Source organism: Silene latifolia, chromosome 1 (assembly GCF_048544455.1).
Source record: "Silene latifolia isolate original U9 population chromosome 1, ASM4854445v1, whole genome shotgun sequence".
In the NCBI taxonomy this organism is placed as follows: Eukaryota; Viridiplantae; Streptophyta; class Magnoliopsida; order Caryophyllales; family Caryophyllaceae; genus Silene; species Silene latifolia.
The window spans coordinates 159,395,088-159,417,508 of record NC_133526.1 but is presented as its reverse complement, the minus strand read 5'-3'; the positions used below and the strand labels follow the sequence as shown (position 1 = coordinate 159,417,508).

At 42.0% G+C, this 22,421-nt stretch overlaps 1 non-coding gene across 1 annotated transcript; it reads right to left on the bottom strand.

Moving 5' to 3' along the window:
- Window positions 1-21,033: 21,033 nt before the first annotated feature.
- Window positions 21,034-21,140, bottom strand: LOC141624725 (small nucleolar RNA R71). The gene has a single exon (XR_012534535.1). It is a non-coding gene; the product is annotated as a small nucleolar RNA R71 (small nucleolar RNA).
- Between the last annotated feature and the right edge of the window lie 1,281 nt (window positions 21,141-22,421).

Genomic DNA, 22,421 nt, shown 5'->3' with positions numbered 1-22,421 from the left:
ACATTCTTTGGTGCTTCCCACTTTGTCACTGCCTCAATCTTTTTAGGATCCACTGACTACTCCCTCCTTAGAGATCACATGCCCCATAAAAGCAACTTTCTCTAACCAGAACTCACACTTGGACAGCTTAGCATACAACTCATGCTCCCTCAAAGTCTGCAACACAATCCTCAGATGCTCCTCATGCTCCTCCTTAGTCTTAGAGTAGACTAAGATGTCGTCGATAAACACCACCACAAACTTGTCCAAAAACTGTCAGAAGATTATGTTCATCAAATCCATAAACACAGCCGGTGCATTAGATAACCCAAACGGCATCACCACGTACTCATAATGACCATACCTCGACGTGAAAGCTGTCTTTGGTATGTCCACCTCTCTAATCTTCACCTGATGGTACCCTGACCTCAAATCAATCTTAGAAAAGACTAATGCACCACTCAACTGATCAAACAAGTCATCTATCCTTGGCAAAGGATACTTGTTCTTCACCGTCACTCGGTTCAGCTCCATGTAGTCTATGCACAACCTCAAACTCCCATCTTTCTTCTTCACGAAAAGAACTGGTGCTCCCCACGGTGATACCTTAGGTCTAATGTATCCCTTCTCTATCAGATCATCTAACTGTTTCCTGAGCTCCTCCATCTCTTTAGGACCCATCCGGTACGGTGCCTTAGAGATTGGCCCCGTCCCCGGTTTCAACTCAAGCGTGAAATCTATCTCCCTCTTCGGTGGCAACCCCAGAATCTCCTCTGGAAAGACATCTGCAAACTCTCCCACCACTGGTATCTGATCAACTGTCGGACTCTCTATCCGGTCATCTCTCACATGGCACAAGATCAAAGGGCATCCCTTCCTCAGATAGGACTTCAAGGTGACAGCTGCAATCAACTTAACTTTGGGTTTGACTAGAAACCCACGATAAGACACACTAACACCCTTAGGCCCTCTCAAAGACACTTTCTTTTGATGACAGTCTATCTTAGCTTTATACTTTCCCAACCAATCCATCCCGACTATCATCTCAAAACCGTCAAAAGGAAACTCTAACAAGTCTACAGGTAGATCAACTTGCCCAACTATCATAGACACATCTCTAAACAACCTCCCACATGATACAGACTCACCCGAAGGTATAAAAACTTTCTCTCTTACAGACTCATATACCCTCAAACCCAACCGTTTAACATGACTCGAAGATACAAACGACTGAGACACCCCCGAATCAAACAAAACAAAGGCATGAATACCGTTAACAAGAAAAGTACCAGTGATAACATGTGCATCATCCTTAGCTGCTTTCTTGTCCATCATGAATGACTTTCCATCGGTCTTTGTCCACCTCCCGGACAAGATCTTGGCCGATGTGGTCGGCTTAGCACCTGACCCCGATTGTTGTTGTTGTTCGTAGCTGGTTTCGATAAGAATTACCGCCATTGCGGTTACCTCCACCCTGATAGCTCTGACTTCCCCGGTTAGCCCATGACCCGGACGGTCTATTGCTCGCATAACTCTGTGCAGGTCCCTGAGAATAGCTCCCCCGAGCCGATCCCTGAAAAGCTCCCGGTGTACTCGTGCACTCATGTCCCTTGTGGCCTACACCGCCACAGCCAAAGCAAGTCATTCCCCAACTACCACTATTACTCACACGGCCACGACCAAAGGAAGCCCCAGCACTGAACCCTGACCCAGCAGAAAATCCTCTAGCTTGATTGTGGTTGCCTTTCTTGTGACTAGATTGGCCACCACCCTCACTCTCAGCCTTTCTTTTCTCAACACCCACTCTCTCATAAGCTTCCTTAAGAACAGTATGGACTCCCACAGGTAACTTATCCATGATCTTAGGGGTCAACCCCCTCTCAAACCTCAGCGCCAGGTTCTCCTCACTCAAACCCATATCCTTAGCATACCTAAACTTCTCATTAAACTGCTTGTAGTACTCAGCGACTGACATATCAGATGTCATCTTAAACACATCAAACTCCTCTCTCAGCTTACTCCTCACATGTTCCGGTACAAACTCTTTCCTCATAGCCCTCCGAAACTCTTCCCAAGGTATAGCAGGTAAGCCCTGGTTCGTATACATCTCCCTAGCACTCACCTTCACCTTATCCCACCACTCGCCAGCTGCTTCCCTCAGGTAGAATGCATCTTGTTCTACTCTCATCTCATCAGGACAGTGAACCAGGTCAAGTATATTCTCTATCTCACGATGCCAGTTGTCAAGAAGGTTTGGTTCCCCGGACCCCTTGTACTCCTTTGGGTTAAACCTCGCTATATAAAGGCTGATCTTAGAGTGATCAACCTCCTTATCCTTATCTTTTCTCACTTTCTTTAAGGCCTCCGTAAGAGCATCCTGATGCTCCAACATCTTAACGATATCATCTATGTTCATGGTCTCAGCTCTCGCATAAAAAGCGTTTCTCTTGGGCGGCATCTTGAAACTATATAAGAAAGGGTAGACATAAACATACGCACTAAAACCTCAAAACACGAAAGCGGGTTGCCCAGAACACACTTGATCGAGTGCCTAAACCTACTCGATCGAGTAAGAGGCTACTCGATCGAGTTCCCCCCATACTCGATCGAGTGCCTCGACATCAGACTCCAAACAGACCTTCTGATCTCTAACATACTCCTCGACCGAGTAGCCAGGCTACTCGCTCGAGTGACCCCCTACTCGATCGAGTGCCCGAGGTACACGATCGAGTGCCCAAAAACACGATTCTGGTTGCAAAATCGTCAAATACCCACTCGATCGAGTCAGACCCAACCGATCGAGTCATGCTAACTCGAATATGCTACCCGCATGCTATATCATATCCCAACATACTACACAACTTTATAAACTCAACATTATACTATGATTAAGCATGCGATTCTACCAAGCTTTTCATATGATCAACAAAACAATTATATCATGTTATCAAACGCCACATAGTAAACATCCAACATGCTTCTTGTTCAAACAACAGTTCTATATACTTCACCAACCTTTCATGCACAAACTCAACCTTCTACTCCAAACATCTAACAATTACAGCATACATCACCACATTCACATGCAAACTAACAAACATCACATACGACCTTGACATATACCCCCCATGTGACTGGTTCAAAATTGTAGGGCGAGTTCGCGACTTTAGGACGTCTCCCAAGCCTTTGCATTAGCTTCTAAAACCTTTACCCCGGGTTCATTTTAATTGACTCCCTATATTCATTAGATTCATTGGTTACAGGTTTCAGGATCGTCTCTCTGATACCATTTTGTAACACCCCCATACTCCAAGTGCCTTACCAGGACCACTCAGGTATAAGGATGCTACCATCTCGGTTACCCGAGGCAATGATAATCAAATAGACAATAACGAAACAACATTTAAATAGTAATACTTAGCGAAAGGTTACAATCAAAAACCATAACCAAAATACGAATACATGTTCTCAAACCAACTGTCTACTGAGCTAACTGAAATGTTTATTAAACTACTAAACTACAGCGGAAGACTTCTATCATCAGACGGTGGCACATCCCATATCCCAAAGAACTCGACTCATACCGCTCAATAATCGCTCACCATCCCCGAATGGATCACCACGATTTTAAAACATTAAACGGGTCGTAGTAATCACACAATTTATATAAACCAACAATACGGTAAAACAAACATTTCAATCATCACGGATATTCTCCAAACTCCAAACCCAACTCCACAATCCCGACTACACACTAAAGTGTGTAGCCCCGCATGAGTGCCCATCGCAACATGTCACTCCTCGCCGCTGGGGACCGCGGCCCGTTCCCACCTAAGCCCCGCTCATCTCCATCGAGCGATAAACCCAAATCCATTAATGTGCACATCCCTTCGGTGGCGGGTTCCACAGAAGGAGAATCATGGGCGTGAAGCCACTCCCGCAAGTGACTCCACTCAGCCAGGGACGCACCCCGAAGAACACAGACAGATACAATCAATCACAACTACTATCAGCAACCAAATCCAGCAATCATCACAATACGAGTATGATAATATTCAACAACCACAAAACACCACAACACATTATGGGACTAATACTGAGTAGGGAAACCCTACATGGAAAGCACAACACAATCAGACGATCTCACAGCTGATATCAAAACGCTTCCTCTACGAACCCTCCTCTTAACATACAAACATATAATCACTACAAATCATAAAATACAACAAAACCCCCAAATCCCAACACTAGGGTTTAACCAACTTTAATGAAATACTATAAAAACGGTATATAGATCTTACCCTCGACTCAAGGATTACAACGGTATAAAGAAAGGTAAAATCCGACCTTCCAAGCTCCGGGATTTGCCAACAATGCGATTGATGCGAAGAACGTAGTTTGATTTCTCTCTTTAAAAGTAATTAGGTTTTAAAAGTGTTTAAAGAAAAGTGACGGAAGTTTTTATATACTTAATCGCATTATTAAGAAAACCCGACAAATCAACCCCCGTAAACCGGCTACTCGATCGAGTAGCTGAGGTACTCGATCGAGTGCCCCCTTACTCGATCGAGTATCTACGTTACTCGATCGAGTACCCAACAGGTCAGAAACTATTTTAAACTGCAACTCACCCTTACTCGACAGAGTAAGGCCTACACGATAGAGTACCCAAAGACTCATAAATCCGTAGTATTACAGTTTATTCCAAGGTGACCCTTGAAACCATGCATCCATCATCCATGTTCTACCACATTTTTGTCATCAAAGGGAATGGGCACAAAAATAAATTGATTTGAGTTCAATGAAATGAAAAGTTAAAGAAAGTTTGAAAAATGCATCAAACGAAAAGAGCAGCAAAAATAGACTCCTAAAGCTTCAAATATAAGGCACCCTCACTACATATGGGGTGACTTTGAAAATGTTCAAAAGAAATGCAAAAAGTTGAAAAGTTGTCAAGTATTCAAATGCCAAACATCAAAAGAAATGGCAAAAGAAAGTGTTCTCAAATGTTATATGCCATAAGAAATTGGGGGGAAAAACAACAACAAAAGCAAACTCCCAAAATGAAACTCAAATACTATCGATCTCTTTATCCATTGTATCCATTTTTGTGCATGGTAGAGAGGGGACGACCCTTCTTCTTGTCTAGGTAAGAAGAGGAATTCCGCAATCCTCCAGTGTTTTTAACACCATAGGGAGTCTATTCTTGACAAAAGCATTTAACGATTGAGGACAAAGGTACCCTAGCTTGACACAACTTGGAGGTGATTTATTGGTATCCTTCTAGGCTTAGTAGTTTGAAGAAATTGCATCTATGAAGGAGTGTGTACCCTTGAATTGCTTCCCTTTAGATAATTTCCGCCACTTAGATGAGGAAAGTGGCTATTATTTTGTAGATGCATCCATTACTTGATTTTATGAGCTTTAATGCTTGGATGTGTGTGTGTGCAATTTAAAAAATATGGAGATTTTTAGAGAGAGAGAATGCTCTTCCTGCTCTCTAGGATTCTAGGGTTCTTGCAACATGGCAAGGAAAATAGTATCCAAAAAATCTCAAAAAAAATCACAAAATAATCTTAAATCTAAATCTAAAGCTAAAATTAGACTGTCTTTCAGTAATATTCACAATCAATTCTTAGATAACTCTGATATCCCAATGGCTGCTGCATCTTCGAGTTCTGGTATTCCTCAATCTGAGAATGCCAAAACGTCTAAGTCAGTGAATGCTATTGTGGGAATTCCGACAATTGATCTTGATACTATAGTTGAACCAGCCCCGGTGGTGGAAGATGCTAGCGAAATTGAAAGTGAACCAGAGGCTGAACAGGAAGCTTGGACGGAAGTATCTAGGAAAAAAGGTAAATCGCCTGCCCCTTCCTCGCCTGCTAAGAAAATCCTTCAATTTACTGCAGAAGATGTGAAACCTGAGATTGATTACTGGAGTACTGCAGTAGTTTGTTATGTGTTAGGAGGAAATCCACCTTGGGAATTGCTGTCTGGGCATGTCCAACGTTTGTGGGGGAAATATAAGTTTGATAAACTGTCTTTTCTTCCTAATGGTGTGTTCCTTGTGAGGTTTCCCACTTTGGAATGTCGCAATCTTGTTCTTAAGCAGGGCTTCCCCATGTTTGACAACAAACCCCTAATAGTGAAACCATGGACTCCAGAGACTACACTCACTAAAGAAAAAGTTAAGGCAGTTCCCATATGTCTTCGATTATGTGGACTTGGGTTAAAATTTTGGGGTAGTCAATGTTTGGAGAAATTGGCCTCTCTCATTGGTAAGTATGTTCGATCTGATACAGCTACTTTGGAGAAAACTCGTCTGGGTTATGCTAGGCTAATGATTGAAGTAGAGGTGGGTCAGGAATTCCCTGATAAACTCTATTTTAATGATGAATTTGGGGTTCAGAATTGTGTCCTGGTGGAGTATGAATGGAAGCCTATGTTGTGCTCGCTTTGTAAAGGAGTTGGGCATGCCACAGGAGAATGTAGGAAGAAGCCAATTGCACCTCAGGTAGCGCCTAAGGTTGTGCAAGTGTGGAAACCTAAGGTTATACCTCAGCCAGTTACTAAAACTCCTGCACCTTATGGAGGACCAACAGTCTGTGACACTTCTATTTTGTTATCCCCACCCTCAAATATTACTCAAATTGTGAGACAGGAGCATCAGAGTCTTGGAGGTGAGTGTACTGCTGGCACCTCTTATGCAGCTATACTTTCTCCAACTAAAAAGACCTCCCTTATACTTACTGAATCTCAATCACAAATGCCAGAGGATACTAGCCAAGTACCATCTACACAATTGAAAGAGGGCACTGTACCACCTGTAAATCAAGGGGATGGATAATTTGGGGTTTTGGAATGTTAGAGGTATGAACAACAACAATAAACAAATAGATATTACGTGGTTTTTGCATCAAAATAAGATTGGGCTTTATGGTTTAGTAGAAACAAAAATCAAAACTCCTAATTTTTCTTCTATTTTGAATAATCTTGGGCATGGGTGGAATGGTATCAATAATAATAATCATCATCCTGGGGGAAGGGTTTGGATCATATGGTTGCCTCATATTTTTCATATCCAGTTGCTTTATTCCTCTGATCAACACTTGACGGTAGCTGTTACTGAAATATCTTCTGAGGATGTTATCTGGTTGACTGTTGTTTATGGTTCTAATTCTGATACTGAAAGAACTGAGCTCTGGCAGCAACTTAAAGATATTAAGGACAGTTGTAATGGACCCTGGTGTATTGGGGGTGATTTTAATAGTTTACTTAATTTCAATGAGAGACTGGGGAGCACTGTCTTATGGAATGAAATCAGTGATTTTAGAGAGTGTGTTGACTACTGTGATGTCATGGATATTAAAGCTAAAGGTTCTTTCTTCACTTGGACTAATAAGTAGGGGCCTGATACTAGAGTTTACTCCAGAATTGATAGATTCCTTATTAACAAGGATTGGCTTTCTCTCTATCCTGGTAGCTATGCTTATTTTTTGAATGAGGGATTGTTTGATCATACTCCCTGTGTTTGCTACAGGAGGAGTGAGAGCCCTATTAGGAAGCCTAGCTTTAGATACTTCAATATGTGGGGAACTGCACCTGATTTCAAAAGCATTATTCAGAATGAATGGGGTGTTACTGTTACAGGGGTTAAAATGTTTCAAGTACTTACCAAAATGAAAAATCTCAAAAAACCTCTCAAAGCTCTTAATAGGAATCAATTTTCAGACATTGAAAAAGCTACTTCTGTTGCAAGAGTGTTACTTGATTCTATCCAAACAAGACTCCATATGAATCCATCTGATAAGAATCTTATTCATGAGGAAAAAGAGGCAGCTGATACTTATTATAATTTGCACAAAGCTCATCTCGGTTTTTAAGGCGAGAAAGCCAAAGTGGATTGGCTCAAAGTGGGGATGAGAACACGGCTTATTTTCATAGACATATTCAAGCAAAGCAATATCAGAACAAAATTCTCAACATTAAGGATAAGCAGCATGTTCTTCAAAGTGACCCTCAGTCCATTGAGAAGGCTTTCTTGGATTACTATACTGATCTTTTGGGATCCAGGCAAGAGACTCATCCTGTGCATCTTTCTACTGTTCAAACTGGTAATTTGGTTCAACCCCATCATCTTCCTATGCTTTCTAGACCTGTCACTTATGAGGAAATAAAGGAGTGTGTCTTTTCTATTCCTTCTACCAAAGCTCTTGGACCTGATGGCTTTACAAGCCAATTCTTTAAGGACTCCTGGGACCTCATTGGACATGATGTTTGTGAAGCTATCATGGATTTCTTTCATACTGGCAAGCTTCTGAAACAGCTAAACACTACTACTATCACTCTCATTCCAAAAGTTGATAATCCTACTTCTGTCTTTGAGTTCAGGCCTATAGCTTGTTGTAACCTCATCTACAAGTGCATTGCAAAGCTTCTATGCACTAGGCTTGGGGAGATACTACCTGATATTGTGAATCCTAGTCAGGGAGGTTTTGTCAAAGGGAGGAGTATTGTCGAGAACGTCCTTATTTGCCAAGACTTGGTCAGACTTTATAAGCGGAAAAGTGCCTCCCCTAGATGTAATACCCGCCCTTTTAGGGACCCTTTGACCAGCGTTGACTGACCTTGGGAGCGGGAATAGCCTTAGAGTTAAGTGCCGAGGGCATCGGAAGTTGGGTGAAAGAGTGGTACTCGATAGAGTAGAGGCTACTCGATCGAGTAGCTAGGGTACTCGATCGAGTAGGGGGTTACTCGATCGAGTATGTTGGGTACTCGATCGAGTGCCTGGTTTTCAGCGAGGGTTATATATCGCGTTTTGTTAAATCCGCAAATCACTTTCGCCACTTTCCTCCTATCCTTCAGCCGCCTCTTTCCCTTCCCTTCACCTCAAAACCTCCATGGATGCCTCTTGGAAGGTTCTTGTGCCTAGGAGAGCGCCTTTTGAGTCGGGTAGCGGTCTTTGCTGAGTTTCCCCCTAATAGGTATGTCATAATCATCATCCGTGCCTTTGTTTCTATAGCTAGGGTTTGTCCGTTAGTAATAGATGTTTGTATGTCGGTAATAGGCTTTGCTTGGTCGCTGGAGATGTTGTCTGTCAGCGTGGATTGGTTGCGGTTGCATAAAGGTAGGTTCGCCTACTCGGTTTCTGTTGACGGTCTAGTGTGTCGGTCGTTGTGGTAGTGTTGTGCTTGTTTGTTGTAGTATTTGTTTGTGTTGTGACTGTGATGGAGATCGTTGTTGATGGTTCTCGAGATGCGTTCTCGGCTGAGTGGGGTCACTTGCGGGAGTGATCTCACGCCCTAGTTTCGCCCTTCGTGGAACCCGCCACGGAAGGGGATGTGCACATTAATGAGCAGGGTTATCGCTCGTATGATGAGCGGGGCTTAGGTGGGAACGGCTGCGGTCCCCCACTGGCAGGGCTGGTCCAGTGGATAGTCAGTGACAGGTTCGGTTGGATTATTGTGGTTGTGGTTGTGGTTGGGTCTAGTGTCATTGTTGTATTGTTGTTTGTAGTTGCTGTTGTCTTATCTTGTCTCAGTACTGACCTTGTGTGGTTGTTTGTTATGTGTCTGCTGTGATCCCTTGTGGTGAGCAGTCGGTCTTAGCAGGTGTTGATGTGTGGATAGCTGGAGTCCAGGCAGGGATGAGTCTTCACGAGTTATGATGGTCATAGCGAGTAGTCTTTGAGTTGTACCTTTGTATTGTATTTTGATTTAAATCACTTGTATCACAACTTAATAGTTCTTTTAATTGACGTTTGATAATTACGTTCCTCGGGCAACCGAGATGGTAACGCCCTTATATGCTAGGGCAGGCCTAGTTAAGGCTCCTCTGAATATCGGGGTGTTACAAAGTGGTATCAGAGCGACGATTTTGGAACCTGTAACAAATGAACATAATGAACATAGAGAGTCTAATAAAATGAACCTGGTGTATGTGTAATGGGAGCCCCGGCTGATGCTAGATTTTGGGTGAGTAGGCGCCCTCATTTCAAAATCTTGGCCCCATGACGCTTAAGCCAGTCACATGGGATGGGAATGTGGAGTCCGTATGTCTATGTGTGCTATGTATGTTAATTGTGCCGGAGTACCTCCGGTTAAGTTTTGTCAGAATTAATAGCTGTGTGATAGTAATGCTTGGATCAAATATGGTAAATGTTGACGAAGTTATGGAGTTCTTTGAATGATTAGTGAGCCTATATGATAGCTATGTGATGCGTGACGAAATTTCTCGTCATGGAGATGCGTGAAAGCGTGAACTTGAATGTGTAATATGAATAGCGAACACGTAGGTGTTTGTCATAAAATTTATGATGACGGAAGTTGTAAGTGAGCTTGTAGATCATACCGCGATAGCTATAATGAAAATTGTAGCATGGATGAGTAATAATTCGGATCACGATATATGGTAATGTGTATATGCTTTGTTAGCTAGTTGAAATTTTTCCGCTGTGAAATATTTGAATTATGCAAAATAGATTGCTTAGAATAACATATAATACATAATTGATTAAGTGATTGGCAATGTATATAATTATGTGATAAGTGAATATGGGGACATTAATGTTAATCATACGTTTGAATTTGATGTAAACACGAGTTTAGTAATAGCATGAAAGGTAAGTTTAAGTGTAATAAAATGACACGGCTAGGTTTATACGTAACTCGGTGACAGGTAGACCGAGTTGGGTAATTTGTATAAAGTAACGTGATATGTCTCTTAGTTGTTGGAGAGTTGTATTTTGTGTGGCGATGGTTATAAAACGTGATTGAATGCGATAATTAGTGTCGAATTCCGAACTTAGTTGGAACCGACACGCGATGATGTTTTTGCAGGAATCTTCAAAGTTACTTCGCTCTTTTGATCGAGCACTTAGCTATACTTGACCGAGTGCGAGTGCGTACTAGACCGAGTAGACCTCACTCGATCTAGTTAGGAGGCTATAACGTCGGAATGTGGGAAAATTCCCGCAGTTACTCGATGATTTAGCTCCTACTCGATCGAGTAGGGTGGTACTCGATCGAGTACCGCAGGCACTCGATCGAGTAGGTTACTGTGCAGCATTCCTACGGGTTTTCTTAAAACCCTCCGTCTTTCTATTTCTTCTTCTTATTCCTCTATACCTCGACACACCCATCCTAAATCACTCTCAAATTCCTTTTTCTACCTCTCAAATCCTCTTTTTATCTTGGGTTAGTAGTGAATCTTGGGGTTAATTTCTTAGTTTAATTCGTTTCTTACCTGACTAATCAATCAAGGTATGTAATTCTTCTCAATCTATGTGATTTGTTATTTTGAATATGTTAAAATAGTGTAGTAATCTGAAATTTTCGATTATAATGAGCAAATTGGTGCGTTTAATTGTTGAAACATGATTCACATGCCTCCTAATCGTGCTTATTGGTGATTATATGCTGTAAATTAGATTAGAAATTACAATAGTTGAACCCGAAATTTCTAGGGTTTCCAAATTGAAATCGATTTTTGGTTGTTTTATAATGATTAGATAGCAAAATTGAGCTTTAATTATGGTTTATATCATGTTGGAGGATAGGTTTTAACAATTTTACCCTTAGAAAGTTGCCTTAAAACTCCGTCTTAAAAGTGTCTTATGAGAAATTCGTGACTTAGAATTAGAAAATTGATGTTGTAATTGACAATATAAGCATGAATGGAATTCCAATATGATAAAAGAAACAATGATTGATGAATACATGCCACAATTCTCACAGCTGTAAAGACAAATCGAAAATTTTGATTGAGTTGTTTTACATAATAGTGAAGGGTGATATTGATTTGTCATAAATTATACATTCTCTTGAACTAGTAACATGTATCTAGCAATGTCTTTGGAACAACCCTTAGAAGCATGATAGGGTATTCAAATTATTTGAACATATGCGGCCATCATGATAATTACTTACACCACTATGCCTTATGAGTAGTAATAATATGAACTAATGTGTTGAAATCGTATAAACTGCTAAAGAACATGTATACTTATTTCCATAACCAAAGTAACAACGTGAAATACGTGCTTCACATCTTTGAGAATGGTTGGAAATTTGGTGTGTACCTAGTGAGCAACTAAGTTTGGTGACATGAATTATGTGCCTCAAATATGAAATTGGTTGATGAATTAGTAAACTTACTAAGTATATAGAACCTAAATTACATGAAGTATATGCTTGCATGGTTATATAAATTGTTTGAACATATGTCTAAAGCGAGATCCGAGACTAAACCTTGGAACCCGTCGGAGTAAACGGGGAAGGGTTGATCCACTTGAGAGGGGGGAGGCTAGTGGACCGGTAGTACCGCATTTTCGAGTACCCTTACATTTGTTGTTTTTGTCGACTTTAAGCAAAGGGAGCGTTTTGTAGCTTTACAAAAACGCAAGATGAGACCCACAAAGTGTATTGACACCGCTGTGTTGGAAGAATTGGAAATAGAGACGGATGTCCGTCATATATTCGAGACCTTGGGGTTTACGGGTTGGTACCGGTTGAGGAAGCACACTTACCCTTTCCTTACCCTAGAATTCATGAGTTCCTTTAACTATGACCCGGTCGGATTTATTGAGTTGATTGATGAATACCAGTTTCTTGTTAACCATGGATTTGTTTGCCTCTCACCTTGGGTTGGCCAAGCCTCCCAAGGACTCCATCACCGACATTCCAGCTGAGTGCGGCGTCTGCCGCCTAATGCCTTGCTTGACCGGGAAGCAAGCTCCCACCTCAAGTAACATGCTGATTAATGATGTCCAGCATGTCACCTTGAGGGTCTTCCTCCGCTCTCTTTCGAACCTCCTCTATGACCGGAAGGATATTAGTAAGTTGAACAACCATGAGGTCTTGCTTTTGATGTCGTACCTCAACCCGGAGCGGGCCAAGAAGGTGGTCTTTAACGCCCCTTCTATAGTCTGTGCTGCTCTCGCCTTAATGGCTTCTTCATCTTCCCGGTACCTCAGTTGTGGTGCCATTGCCACTCGGTTAGCGGAAAAGCTAACCTCCTTTGAGGCTTCTTCGGCATATGTGCCTCTAGCTACTCCAGTGCCTACCATGGATCGTGAATACTATCTCGACCTGAAATGGTTGAGAACCTTGGCTGACGGTAGCCTAGCATGGAGAGTGTATGGCATGAGTTGGATGAAGATTCCAGCTCCTGAGCACCTCCCAGCCACGGAGCCCTTGGAGCCGACAGTGGTGACTGTGGACTCAGATGACGAGGAGGAGGAGGATGATGACGGACCCCGCCAGCTGCAGACCTATCTCATTGATGGCACCATTCTCCAGGAGATGCCGGAGCCGACGAAGGGCGAGAATGCGGGAGTTCAGGCGGCAGAGAGGCCTAGGGCGGTGAGGGGACCCTGACGAGTGAGGGAGAGGGCCACGGAGCCTAGACCACAGCCAGTAGCACCGCAGCAGTAGCAGTCCTTCCCATGCTACCCTTACCTCAACACCCCGGAGACGCGATCCAGTTACCTGGCAGAGAGAGTGTCATCTACCTTGACACTTCGGAACATGCACGAGATGGCGTACACCCAGGGGATAGGGACCGAGGGACCGCATCCAGTTTGGTGGAGTGGAGTAGGGAGCTACTCGGGGGTTTTCCATGCCTACGGGGTGGATCGGTCGGCGTGGGGGCACCTCAGTCCTTCCCTTACGGTGGCTTGACCCCATGGTATGTGGGCCCAGGAGCAGGAACAGGGGTGGATGCGGGGATCGGGTCAGCAGGAGCAGGTACTTCAGGTGGTGGTGATGATGAGGTGATGTTCGAGCAGCAGCAGCAGCAGGAGGAGTGATACTCCTCGTTCTTAGCTTTGTTGATAGTAGTTGATGCTAGATGGTGGTATTGTTGTTAGACTTTGGTAGTTATTTCCTTTTATTTTTTCAGACTTAATTGGGTTTGTATGATTGGCCATAAGGCCGGAATTGCTAGTCTAACCTTTTGCAGGAAGATTGAGAGTCGGGGCATCATCCCGACTCAATTTATGTGATAGTCATATTGTTATATGTTTGTTTACGACAAGTTGTGTAAGGAACTTGACCTGCAGGTACTCGACAGAGTACCCCACACTCTATCGAGTAGCTGCAGGAAAGGAGGTGAGGAAACATTCTGATCTAGGGCTACTCGATCGAGTAGCCAACACACTCGATCGAGTAGCATGGTACTCGATCGAGTACCGATACTTACTCGATCGAGTGTCACTGTTACAGGGGGTTTTTGAAAAATAAAAATAAAAAATGTTCAATTGTTTTATAATTGCAAGTTCAATGTTTAAAGTTGTTGCGAGTGCATAGTAACGCCTTTGAGCTACTAATTTCATACGTTATAAGTCATGATTGGAATTTTATAAGCATAATTGTTACAATTGGTGATGCGGTAGTAATTTCTAGTTACGATTAGTGAAGCGGTAATCATTTTCTTGTTACTTTAATACCGCATACGCCTCCTTCATTCTATTTGTTAGCATGGTAACTTCACCTAGGTTTGCGCATACCATGTTAACATGTGTCGTCAATAGTAACGAGTTATTTCGGTACCTTGCGTATGGTTTCTAACTTAACAAGTAAGTAGTTAACGGGTAATGTCCACAACAAATAATATGGTTTCTTTTAATGTTAAGATACAAAATGCGTGGTAATTTGAGTGGTGAACTTCGGGGACGAAGTTCCTTTTTAGAGGGGAAGAGTAATGTCGCGAAATAAAAAGGTTGTTTGAATGATGTTTTGCTCGTTTATATGGATGTTTGAATGATGTTTTGCTCGGTTATAATGTTGTAGGTAATTGTTATAATGTGGTTGGTAGCGTAAAAATAAAAATAAAAATATAATATAAAATATATGTGTAACGACTTGCTTTAGTTCTTAAGGGAGTGTGGTAATATATTTCAAAATACGGTTATGGAGAAAAGCTATAGTACGATAAACCGCGTTTGCATCACGTTACCAAGTAATATGGTGGCATTAGTTATACCACGTGAAAGTTGATACGAGACATGTTCTAGATCAATAGTTTGATAGTCGATATTGTATGTTCGGAGATCGTGTGTGACGATTCGCATTGCGAGTTGGATGCTTTATATGTATAAGATAACAGTTGACTGTGATAAAGCTTACATGATAGTGGCAAGAATCGATAGGTATAAATGTGGATGGTGATGATGATGATGATGGGGGGGGGGGGGAATGGTATTTACAAGGAGTAGTGGTTTGGCCGGGAAGTTTGGTAAGGCTGTGTTGGTTCCGGGTCGAGAGCGGGAGAGGTGAGTTGAACTTCGGGGACGAAGTTCTTTTTAAGGGGGAAGCGTAATACCCGCCCTTTTAGGGACCCTTTGACCAGCGTTGGTCGACCTTGGGAGCGGGAATAGCCTTAGAGTTAAGTGCCGAGGGCATCGGAAGTTGGGTGAAAGAGTGGTACTCGATAGAGTAGAGGCTACTCGATCGAGTAGCTAGGGTACTCGATCGAGTAGGGGTCACTCGATCGAGTATGTTGGGTACTCGATCGAGTGCCTGGTTTTTGCCGAGGGTTATATATCGCGTTTTGTTAAATCCGCAAATCACTTTCGCCACTTTCCTCCTATCCTTCAGCCGCCTCTTTCCCTTCCCTTCACCTCAAAACCTCCATGGATGCCTCTTGGAAGGTTCTTGTGCCTAGGAGAGCGCCTTTTGAGTCGGGTAGCGGTCTTTGCTGAGTTTCCCCCTAATAGGTATGTCATAATCATCATCCGTGCCTTTGTTTCTATAGCTAGGGTTTGTCCGTTAGTAATAGATCTTTGTATGTCGGTAATAGGCTTTGCTTGGTCATTTGGAGATGTTGTCGTCGGCGTGGATTAGTTGCGGTTGCATAAAGGTAGGTTCGCCTACTCAGTTTCTGTTGACGGTCTAGTGTGTCGGTCGTTGTGGTAGTGTTGTGCTTGTTTGTTGTAGTATTTGTTTGTGTTGTGACTGTGATGGAGATCGTTGTTGATGGTTCTCGAGATGCGTTCTCGGCTGAGTGGGGTCACTTGCGGGAGTGATCTCACGCCCTAGTTTCGCCCTTCGTGGAACCCGCCACGGAAGGGGATGTGCACATTAATGAGCAGGGTTATCGCTCGTATGATGAGCGGGGCTTAGGTGGGAACGGCTGCGGTCCCCCACTGGCAGGGCTGGTCCAGTGGACAGTCAGTGACAGGTTCGGTTGGATTATTGTGGTTGTGGTTGTGGTTGGGTCTAGTGTCATTGTTGTATTGTTGTTTGTAGTTGCTGTTGTCTTATCTTGTCTCAGTACTGACCTTGTGTGGTTGTTTGTTATGTGTCTGCTGTGATCCCTTATGGTGAGCAGTCGGTCTTAGCAGGTGTTGATGTGTGGATAGCTGGAGTCCAGGCAGGGATGAGTCTTCACGAGTTATGATGGTCATAGCGAGTAGTCTTTGAGTTGTACCTTTGTATTGTATTTTGATTTAAATCACTTGTATCACAACTTAATAGTTCTTTTAATTGACGTTTGATAATTACGTTCCTCGGGCAACCGAGATGGTAACGCCCTTATATGCTAGGGCAGGCCTAGTTAAGGCTCCTCTGAATATCGGGGTGTTACACTAGATGTCTCATTAAAATTGATCTAAGAAAGGCCTATGATACTGTGGAATGGGTTCTTTTGAGGCAAATGCTGGAAGCTCTGAGGTTTCCTAAAGACTTCATTGACAAAATTATGATCTGTGTCACCACTCCTACTTATTCCCTTGCTTTGAATGGGAACAATTTTGGGTTTTTCAAAGGGGAGAGAGGCCTTAGACAGGGTGATCCTTTATCACCTCTACTCTTTACTATTTGTATGGAGTATCTTTCTCGTATTCTCACTGTAGTAGGGGGACAAGAAGGCTTCAGATTCCATCCTTTATGTGGATCCCTTAGGCTGAATCATTTGCTTTTTGCAGATGATCTTCTGCTTTTCTCAAAAGGAGATCCTGGCTCTATTATGTGGATTCTGCGCGCTTTTTCCACTTTCTCTGCTGCCAGTGGTTTATGCTTAAATAAAGAGAAATCTGACATCTATTTTAATGGTGTTCCTGGGAATATTATGGAAGATATTATGCAGGTATCTGGATTCAAGCTGGGTACCCTTCCCTTTCGTTACCTTGGTGTCCCTATTTCCTCTAAGAAGTTATCTAAAAATGAGTGTGCAAAACTCACTGATAGGATCACCACTAGAATAAGATCCTGGGGGGCCAAACATCTTTCTTATGCAGGTCGGCTTGCCTTAATTAACTCTGTCCTTACCAATCTCCACTCCTATTGGGCTGCTATTTTTCTCCTCCCTGCTGGTGTTATGACTAAAGTTGATTCACTTTGTAGGAATTTCCTGTGGGGGGGAAATGATAAGTATCTGAAAACGCCCAAGGTAAACTGGTTAACTTGCTGCAGACCCCAAGATGTTGGAGGCTTGGGGATTAAAAACTCTCGTCTTTGGAACAAGGCTATGTTGGGCAAATGCACATGGTGGATTGCCAGTAAGAAAGATCATTTGTGGGTGAAGTGGATTAGTCACATTTATATGAGCACTGATTCCTGGACAAGCTACAATCCTCCTAATGACTGTAGCTGGTCTTGGAAAAAAATTGCCCACACTATGTCCACCTTCAAATCTGCATATACCAACAATCAATGGCTGAGCAAGGATGGTCCTTACACTGTAGCTGCTGGCTATCAGTGGCTCTCCCCTTCCTGTCCCAAAGTTCAATGGAGGTTTGTGTGCTGGAGCTCACTTAATGTACCTAAATGGTCCTTTATTTTCTGGGCTCTACAACACAGACGACTTCTTACTAAAGACAGATTAATGGCTATGGGTATACTCCATGATCCTCTCTGTTTCTTGTGTGGTAGTGAAGATGAATCCCATTCTCATCTTTTCTATCAATGTCCCTTCAGCAAATTATGTGTCTCCCTTCTTCAACAGTCTCTGCAGGTGAACTTCCCCCCTGAACTGCTAGTCCAATGGAGTAAGAGTTCCAGAATGAAGAGTCTCTTGATCAGACGTCTGGTGTGTGCTTGTCATGTGGGTCTAGTTTATTTCATATGGCAGATCAGAAACAAAGCAAGATTAGAGCTTCATGTGCGTCATCCAAAAACAGTTGTGCATCAAGTGTTACGATCGAGTGCTTAATAGATTTTGGAGTCGAAATTACTCTACTATTTCTTTGCTAGGGATAGTGATTGGATAAGTCGTATCTCAATTTAGATAACTAGTGTTTTACTGTATACCTTATAGATGATCTGAACTCATACCTTGGGATGTATTCTTTTATTGATATCAATATATTCTTACCTTACACCCAAAAAAAAAAAAAAAAAAAAAAATATGCTTGGATGTGTCGCCATTTTGGCAAGACCCACCTTGCCTTGCAAGAAGGCATCCTATTTCATGGTTGTCTTGTTGTGAGTTGAAGGGGCGGAGTGAGACCCGCTAATTGTCTCATATCGGCTATGCTATTAGGTTAGTTTAAATAAAGGTCCTAGTCTTTGGCACCTCTTTACTCGGGACGAGCAAAGGTTCGGTTTGGGGATATTTGATGTGACCATAATTTGAGCATATTTAGTCCCCGAATTAACCTTGTTCCCATGCTTTTTAGTGCATATTTGGGTCATTTATTGTCTTTAGTCCTTTGTTTTGCATATTCTTTGAGGTTTTGATCCCTTGGTAGGAAAGGAGTGCAAACCTTGCATTTTCATGGCAAAATGGAGCTAAATTGATTGAATTCAATGACCAAGCATCAAAGAGAAGACAAGACTAGAAGGCCTTTGTACATACTATAGTATATGGGCAATGATGAGAAAAGATCCTTGCATCCCCGAGGAAATCCTCAAGGATTTTATGAAGAGAAAGGAAGAAAAGAAGAAAAGAAGAAGCTGACAGAGAATCCGAGCGGATTGTCCACAATCCGCACATCCAAGAGAAGCAATCCGAGCGTCTTCCTCAGCTGGACGCTCGTCCAGAACCACCACAATCCGTCCGTCCACCCCAAGAATCCGCTCGTCCAAAAGACCCACAATCCGCCCGTCCCGTGCCCTGGACGCTTGGATTGTGTGACAGCTAATCCGTCTTCTACTTGTTCAATGAAGGATGCACATATTTTTCAAAGACCGGCGAAAAAGAGAACGGAGTCTCTCTTTAGACCGGCGATTCCTCAAGGACTTAATCGTCATTTAAGCCCTTAGTAAACCCTAATTTATGTACCTAATCCCCACTATAAATACCCCATTAGTCTAATTAGGTTATCATGTTCTTCTTAGCAATCTCTAGTGTAGTTTATGTCAATCAAATCTCTCTTTAATCTTGTAATCAACTTTTAATCAAGTCTTAATACAAATCTCATTTCCTTAATCTCTCTTTTGTTCATCTTTCATTTTGGGTAATTGAAGATTATTTGGGTTATTATTGGGAGATTGACAACCTTCCAATCAATCATCAAGTACTTCCATTATTCTTTGCTTTATTAATGGAATCATTAGTAGGGATAATCCTCTTCAACCCTTTTTAGTTATTGTTAATCTTCTTCATTTATTCATCATGTTTTACTTTGTTGGTATGATTGACAACCTTGCTAGCATGTTCAACATGATAATGAGTAAGTAGTTTCCTTAGCTAGGGTTAATGGGTAATTAGGAAAAACCAACATGGGGGATGATTCATGCTTAAATTAATATGTTTTCATAGTTTATTTGCTTGCTTGTTGTGATCTCAACTTATGCACAGGTTAAGTTTGATTAAATGCGAGCCTATGAATCCTTACATTTTTTACCCATCACCTATCTTTTCAATGAGACTTGTAAGACATAAACCAACTCGAGTCTCATTAGTCCATGCATATAGTTGAGTAGGGAAGATTAAGTCGACTTATAGGTGTTGTACAATCTAATCGATTCGGCTCTGGGACCCAAACTTTCCTAAGATTGTAAGATATAAACCAACTCGATCCATCACAACAATAATCGCTTGCTTATAATTTGAGAATATGTTTGTATGATCAATTCCTATGAATCCCCTATGACCCCATGACACCCTAGTGCCTTTTATCAATTGTTTACACCCCTTTTTAATCATCTTGCTTGTTTACTTTCATTACTATTTAGTTTAGTGATCTTCTACTTCAAACCCCATATTGAGACACCCCTAGACACCACTAGTTGCAATTGAAAATCTCATCTCAATTCCCGTCCCTTTGGATCCGACCTTTACTTGCCTCTTTACTAATTGTAGAGTTGTTTGTGGAGTTATAAATTGTGTTTTGGTCTAGGTGCTCCTAACGACAAGTACCGAAAACTAAACCTCTCAAGAGAGTCCGACCAAAAATGGCGCTGTTGCCGGGGAGGGTTTTAACTTGATCTAGATTTTCTTAAATTGTTATTAGTTGTGTCTTTCTTTGCCTTGGGGAAGTAAAGCTCCTCCAGGTTTGTTCTAATTATTTTCGAGTTGTTTGATATTTTGCAATCTAGAAGATCACAAGGTAACTTGTTACCCTTTGATCACGAAATTGAAAGGACTTTGACGAACAATAGAAGACTTGCTAGGAGAACTTTGAGAGGTATTGGTGAGGTTGTAGATATTCAACCAAACACTATTGAGTTCGTGAACCCTTTTGCAAGAGAAGGTGAGGAGAACCCAACACAAAATCCAACACAAAATCAACCCACAATGCCTAAATTTTCATCACATTCCATACCAACCGAGGAGAACCTACCCAATGGTAATCCCACACCACAACACTTAACCGGAAATTTCATTGCTAAATCCGCATTTATCCAATTAGTCGAAAGAAGCCAATTTGGGGGGATGCCTAGTGAAGACTCTCACTCTCACATGGAGACTTTTTGTGACTATTGTGATGCGATTTCTCAAACCGGTGTAACTCAAGACCAAATTCGATAGGTCTTATTTCCTTTTTCTCTAATTGGCACCGCAAAGCAATGGTTGAAAGGGCTTGATAAGGCTACTCTCGGAATTGACTCTTGGAAGAAATTGGCTCTAGCTTTCTACAAAAAGTTCTACCCACCGGAAAAGACTAACATGCTAAGAGCTCAAATTACGGGCTTTAAGCAAGGAGATGAAGAATCCTTGTATGAGGCTTGGGAGCGATTCAAGGGAATTTGACGCTCATGTCCTCATCATGGACTTAGTGAGTGGTTCTTGGTACAACAATTTTGGAATGGTCTTTATGAAGACTCAAAAAACATTCTAAACATGAGATCAAATGGTATGTTCACCGAAGTTGACGACAATCAATCTTGGAACAAGATTGAGGAAAGGGTGGTCCATAATTCACAATATAGTAGACCTCGCAAGGCTACTTGAGGAGGAAAGGATGAAGTTGACTCTATTACTCAATTGGGTGCTCAACTTAGTGCTCACATTGATACCATCAATTTGAAGTTCGAAAAAGTTATGGCTAGACTTGAAGAAGCCTCAAAATCACCAAAGCACCATGTCAATGCCATGACGGCATCTTCATCAATCCCAAGTGGGATATGTGGGAATTATGGAACTTTGGGACATGACCAAAGTGAATGTAGGGGAACAAATGAACAAGTGAATGCTTTTCAAGCATAAAAGAGTGGTACCCCTTATTCAAATTATTACAATGAAAACACCAAATTCCACCCAAATCTCTCATACAAAAGCCAAAATGTTCAAAACCCTCAACCAACATACACCCCACCTCCCATGAGAAACCAAAATCAAAGACCCTTTTACAACCAAAACCAAGGTTACCAAAATCAAACTCCATACAATCAACAAAATGACCAAGGTTTTGATGTTCAAAAAGCGGTCCTCCAAATGCAAAATAATCAACAAGAGTTTTTCACTCAAATGCAAAAGGATAGTCAAGCAAAGGAAATCACCATCAACAACATCCTAGCCCACACCAAAATGTTGGAAACCCAATTGACTCAACTAGCATCTTCAAGCCCACATAGACAAAAGGGGCAATTACCACCTCAAAGTAATCCCCCGAGACATGAAACGGTTAGTGCCATTCACTTGAGGAGTGGTACGAGATATGAAGCACCGAAGAAGAAAGTTGAGAATGAAGTTGTGGAAGCTAGTGACAAAGAAGAAGTTGTGCAAAAGTCCAAGGATGGAGAACCAACAAAAGAAGAAGTTTCAAAGAAAAATGAAGACAAGGCCAAGGAGAAGGGGCCCGTTGTGATTAGACTTCCTTTTCCAAGTCGTCAAGCTAAGCCCAAATTTGATGACCAACCTGGAAAATTTATGGAGATTGTGAAGAATTTGGAAGTCTCGATTCCTTTCACGGAATTAATCAATCACGTGCCAGCCTATGCAAAGTACATGAAAGACATCCTTACGAAAAAGAAGTCGATCCGGAAGCTTGAGACTATCGCCTTCACTAAGGTGAGTAGTGCAATCCTTCAAGGGAGTTCACCTCCAAAACTTAA